Raw genomic sequence first — 5,644 nt, 5'->3', positions numbered from 1 at the left:
CATGTGTTTTTGGGTGTGGATCGATTCTTTGTTCTGGAAAATTAGGTTAGGGTTTATATTTTTCTGGGTTCGCTGTTGAAGGTTGGGGGTGGGTGTTGCACCCCAAAATTTGACCATCTAATTATTCTTAATTGGCTTACATATCTCATTCATTTACATCATAGGTCACCTAACGTCATGCATCATCAATTAATAAATCTGGCTGAGGATCAATGGTGTGGAAATACTAGGGTCTTATTGCCTGAGCTTATTAAGTTTAATCAATTAAAGATGAGATTAAGGTCTCATGGCTTCAAGTTTCGTCACCAAGAGGATTTTCTTAAGAGAAATTATTTCTGTTATCAGATCAAAATATTGGCTAAGGTATAATTCATGGATCCTTTGTGATTAAGGTATTGCTTTGGATTTAAGACTATCTTTGAATCATGGCACAAAAGAAGAACTTGAAAATTTATTTTATTAAAGGCATCATTCTTTCGTTACTTAACATACAAGTTTGGGCAGATCGGTGAATTAAGTTGATTCAAGGGTTTCATTGAAGATATCATTTGATTGGAATCTATTTGTTGAAACTAGAAGTGGATTCAAATTCAAGGACAATTAAAGTGAATTAGAGTTCTCAAGCATTTGTGTTGGATTTCCATATGATGAAAAAAGAAAAAGAATTCTACAATTCATCAAAAATACAAAACCAATTTCAAAATACAAATACAATTACACCATTCAAACTCTTTACATCATATGCAAAAAAAAAATAATATAAATCTAAATAGCCAATATCCCTCTTTCACGTCCAAGTTGTTCCATCCTTTTTAGAATCCTACCTAGTCCTAATACTAGGCTTCATCCTTCAGAAAACTCCACTCTGTTTGTTTCAAAACTCTAAGCCACTTCCATTTACACCAAGTTACTCTCAAAAGTGTGCCAAGCTGCTCAGCCACTTCACATCCTGCATAAACCAGTGGACTAAACTAAGTTAAATTTAAGCATTTCGTATGTAAACCAGAATCAGCCTCATAAAAAACAATCCAAACATTCATACATAAAGAAATCAGGAAAGACAAAAGAACATTCATCAACTGTCAAACAGGATTTCTAAGCACAAAGTTCAAACCATACAAAGATAAACATAAAGACTAACCTACCACTACCAATTGATTCAAGCAGACATACAGTGCTCACAGTTCAATATCTACCATGACGCTTAATCTAAAATCAAGAATTTGTGGTTGTCGCGAGTTTACTACCACTCAAGTGCTTCTGTACCTGCCTATGTTCTGTCCTAGCAGCCAACATTCAAACATACTAATCTATGGATATAACTCAAAGACAAGGGAATAAAATAGCTACAAAGAGTTACTATTATCAGTTCAAGCTATCTCAAAGTCAGGTTACCTATTGCTTAATTAACCTTACTGTCCTAACTCCTACTTATTCAGCTCCAATTCAAATCGCACTACACCCTGCAGCAAGATGCACAATTCAGATAACTTACATAACACCTTACCATTGGTATAATTCCAGCCACACAATTTCAGAGTCATATACAAGTTAACCAACAACTAACTCAGTTTCAATGTCCTAATAACCTAACCATTCATAACCTAACAGTCCATTTAACCAATAACAGAAAAACAGCTTGTAACAACCTATAACTAACTTGTTGATTTTGTTAACCTATTCTAACCACCTAACAAATTTACAACTAATTCCTAACTGTTTGTGTAACTAACATTTTCCTAACTGTTTCTAACTTATAACAGAAAACTAACTTTGAGACATCTCTAACTACCCTTAACTAACATCAAACAGAATTGTAACAATCCCTAACCGATTCAGTTATGCATAACTACCCCTAACCGAATCTCTAACTATCATAACAGAAAACTGAACCCTCCAACAGAATGGGAACCATACTTCCAAGTTCCTAACAGAATCATCTAACAGATGCTACAACAGAAAAAGAGAAGGGTAATTACCTTGCTATTGATATATAACAGAGCTTCACTCTTCAATGGATCCCTTCTTGATCAGTTTTCACCCATCTTCACTTCCACCATTCTCTCTTCCTTCACCCTCTCACAATCCATCTTCTTCAACTTCAATCCCCTTCATCTTCTTCCATCACTTCTTCAATCCACCACCTTCACCACCTTCAATTGCAGAAGAAAAGAATTAGAAAGCTAACAGAAATAGGAGAGAAGAGAAAGCTCATAACAGAAACTCAGAAAAACGCACTTGAGAACTGAATCTTCTTCTCCTTTTCTTCACTTATTCAATCTTGCTTTGATTAACCTTCATCTTCAATCCACCTCACTCATCAGAAAATTCAAAAAAATCACAACCGAGAATTTCTCTTCAATCTCTAATCAAGAATCTTCATCATCATCATCACTGCTCACCACCGATACCTTCAATCACCACCGGAAACACTCTCTATCTTCATTGCGCATCAATCTCAATCATCATCGTCATCAACTACACACAGCAACTCGCATCAATCAGCAGCCACAACAACAATAGAAGCGCAAAAAAAAACGCAAAGGAGAAGAACGGAAGAAGGTCCGAAGCGAGAAATGAAGGAGAAGCATACCTTACTTTGAGTTGCTGTCGTGCCAGAGGAATCTTGAAGCCGCCGCCGTTGTTGAGCGAGAGATCGCGAGATGAAGCATAAAGAGAGTAATCGACAAACGAGACGAGAGGTTGAGTCGAAGATGAAAGAGCTATTCGAGTCGAAAGAGATGAGGGAGGTGTCAAAGAATACGCCGCCGTTTCAATCGGAGAAGAAGGAAAGCTCCGCCGTATGTTCATGAAGAGAGAGGAGAACTGAGTGAAGGTTTGAATCGGAGAGGAGTCGAGAGAGATGAACGAAACGTTGAGGTGACGGTCGATACGTTCGTGGTGGCGCCGTTAGAGCTCCGGTTGGAGAAGAAAGCCTGCCGCCGCTTTGTCACGAAGGAGAAGGAGAGTTCGTTCAGAATGATTCCAATGGTCACAAGTAAATACCCTAATTTCCCTTTCTATATAATATGATTTTAGTATATGGTTTTAATCTGAAAATTAATAATGATTTGAATGGAGATTAATTGTATTAGTTGATAATTGTTGATTAATTGGATTTAGTTGTAGATAAATTTTGAATCAATATAATGTTTGGATGAAAGTCTGAAGTTGAAAATAACTATCTTGGGCTACGAATGTCACGGTTTCACACCCCCATGAGGCCCATACGCACCGTTTTTGGTGTGCTGAAGAAACATGAACAAAAAACAAACTCTGTTGGGCTTTAGATTGTGGGCCTAGCGCCCCTGCTGCTATTCACAATCCCATTTTCAATTCACACCCCGCTGTTTCCATTAGTTTTGATTTAGGTAACTAGATTTTTGCCATTTTCTTTTAGTAATTAAAACTATTTTTCTCCTATCATTTTAGACTTTAATATAAATATTTTGACATAGAAAATAATCACTAAAATATTAGTTTTAGGCTATTTGTCTTAATTCTTTTTGCTTGATTTGATTCTTATTCTTCATAAAATTCTCACAAAAATAAATAGTATCTTTTAATTCACTTTCGCACTATATTTTGAATCATTTGTTTTCATGTTTGATGCTATACTTTCAAGTCATTCTTTTAGTCATTTTTTGCACTAATTTTGTATCATTGTTTACTTGTAATTTTTACTTGTGATCTCACTTGTAATCTCATTCCTTTAGATTTAGGACCTATAATCTTCATGACTATTAGGCTTAGTCTTTCCCTTTAAATCCTAACACTTAGGTATAATCATAACATTAGGCTAGTTATTCATTTTAGGCTAGTTTTCTTCTTCTTTTTCTTTTCAACATTAAAACATTAACAAATAGAGATGCGAATCACATTAAGAAAGTGATAGAGAAATGAGTGGGATTCATTCCCTAATCTGTTTCTCAATCACTTAGTGGCATAGAAATGAATGGGATTCATTCCCTAATCTGTTTCTCGGCCACTACTTAATGGGAGAGAAATGAGTGGGATTCATTCCCTAATCTGTTTCTCGAACATTAACTAATGGGATAGAAATGAGTGGGATTCATTCCCTAATCTGTTTCTCGAACATTACATAATGGGATAGAAGTGAGTGGGATTCATTCCCTAATCTGCTTCTCGATCATTATACATTTTCATGTGATTCAAATCGCAAAGTAAATTCCCTTAAAAAACACTCAACCAAAAACATTTAAAACACTTAATAAAGGCTCAGACCTAAACAAAGTAATGAAGTGGTGCGAAGCCTTGTATTTGGTTTTGTTCATCATGGAATTACGTCTAAAAGACACAAACCAATTTTCTCTCTTCTCTCTCTTGCCTCCGAGGCATTATTTCTCTTGCCTTCAGGGCATTCTTTCTCCTAATCGGACACGTTATTTCCGCTCCATTCCCAGCTTAAGACTCCAGAGATCGAGCAGCGGAGTGTGAATGTAACTGTTCAACTAAAAAACATAAAAACAAACAAAAACTAAAGAGTCAAACTACGGCGCTCTGATTCCTGAAAAGGATACGTAGGCATTAGGTCGCGGGGCCTAAGCGAGCACAACTATTTATAAACCTTATTTTTCCCGTGTTTCTTTTTCTTTCATTTGCATGCATTCCCTTAGCATTAAGCTTTAGATTTATAGATAACACACCCTTTAGATGGCAACAAACATAGGTGGATACCATCGAGTACGATGGGCGTGAGGGGTGCTAGCACCTTCCCCTTGCGTAACCGACTCCCGTACCTTGATCTCTGGTCGAAAGACCTTTTTCTTATCCTTTCTTTATTTTAGGTTTTCTGATATTCCTTTCCCTTATGGGATAAATATATTGGTGGCGACTCTGTTCATCATTTCGCGAGCGTGCGACCAGTGGGGAAGATGAAGATCATGAAGATCTTCATCTGGATTCGTCAATCTGGGTTTATGTGGTGGTTTTCTAGGGACTTACGGTGGCCGGTGGTGGCTCGTGAGGGTTTTGGGGTTGAATGTTTGAGAGAGCGGAGAGAACAAAGAGAGAGAAGGAGATGTTTAGAGAGAGAAAGAAACAGAGAGAATGAAGGGAGGAATGGGGGTAGACGGAGGGTAACCCTCCTCACGATTCAATGGCTGAAAGACATGTGGCCTCCCATGGCCACTTGTCAGCAATACTGGACGATGATCCAGTGTGCTCGCGTTCCGTACACCTTCACACAACTCCACATGCAGACCGTAGATTCCAACCTGATCAAATCATGTTCATCCGTTGCGCCTAAGGGTATACCGTAGCCACCCTTTGCGTCGTATTCAATCAAACGGACTCCATGAGTATCTGGGCTGACCCTTTTTCTATCCACACACCCTAAATTACTTCCCTTAGAAAACCTACACCCCCCATGCGTAAAGGAAAAAAACATCCTAATGGGCCTAAACCTCGCTTTTCACACCCTCTAATTCCCTATCCAATAACAAAATACACCCCTGCACCTAAAAAAATAGAATAAAACTAATTAATTAAATTTTTTATAACTTGAATAATTTGTTTAATTGTTTTTATTGATGACTTAATTTCTCCTCAAACCGACTAAATCCATTAGTCGCATTAGACGAGAAATAAATTGTTCTGATTAATTTATAATTTAATTAATTCT

General features: G+C 37.2%; 1 long non-coding RNA gene across 2 annotated transcripts; it reads right to left on the bottom strand.

Moving 5' to 3' along the window:
- Window positions 1–610: 610 nt before the first annotated feature.
- LOC131640772 (uncharacterized) lies at window positions 611–3,011 on the bottom strand. 2 transcript variants are annotated; one of them, XR_009295332.1, is made up of 4 exons: window positions 2,594–3,011; window positions 2,239–2,478; window positions 1,980–2,153; window positions 611–949 (listed from the first exon to the last, which is right to left on the bottom strand). It is a non-coding gene; the product is annotated as an uncharacterized LOC131640772 (long non-coding RNA). The 2 variants fall into 2 exon arrangements; XR_009295331.1 differs by having other exon boundaries at window positions 1,980–2,478.
- Between the last annotated feature and the right edge of the window lie 2,633 nt (window positions 3,012–5,644).

This window comes from Vicia villosa, unplaced genomic scaffold (assembly GCF_029867415.1).
Source record: "Vicia villosa cultivar HV-30 ecotype Madison, WI unplaced genomic scaffold, Vvil1.0 ctg.003308F_1_1, whole genome shotgun sequence".
Classification (NCBI taxonomy): Eukaryota; Viridiplantae; Streptophyta; class Magnoliopsida; order Fabales; family Fabaceae; genus Vicia; species Vicia villosa.
Note: the sequence above shows the minus strand (reverse complement) of the source record. Positions and strands in the feature narration are given on the sequence as shown.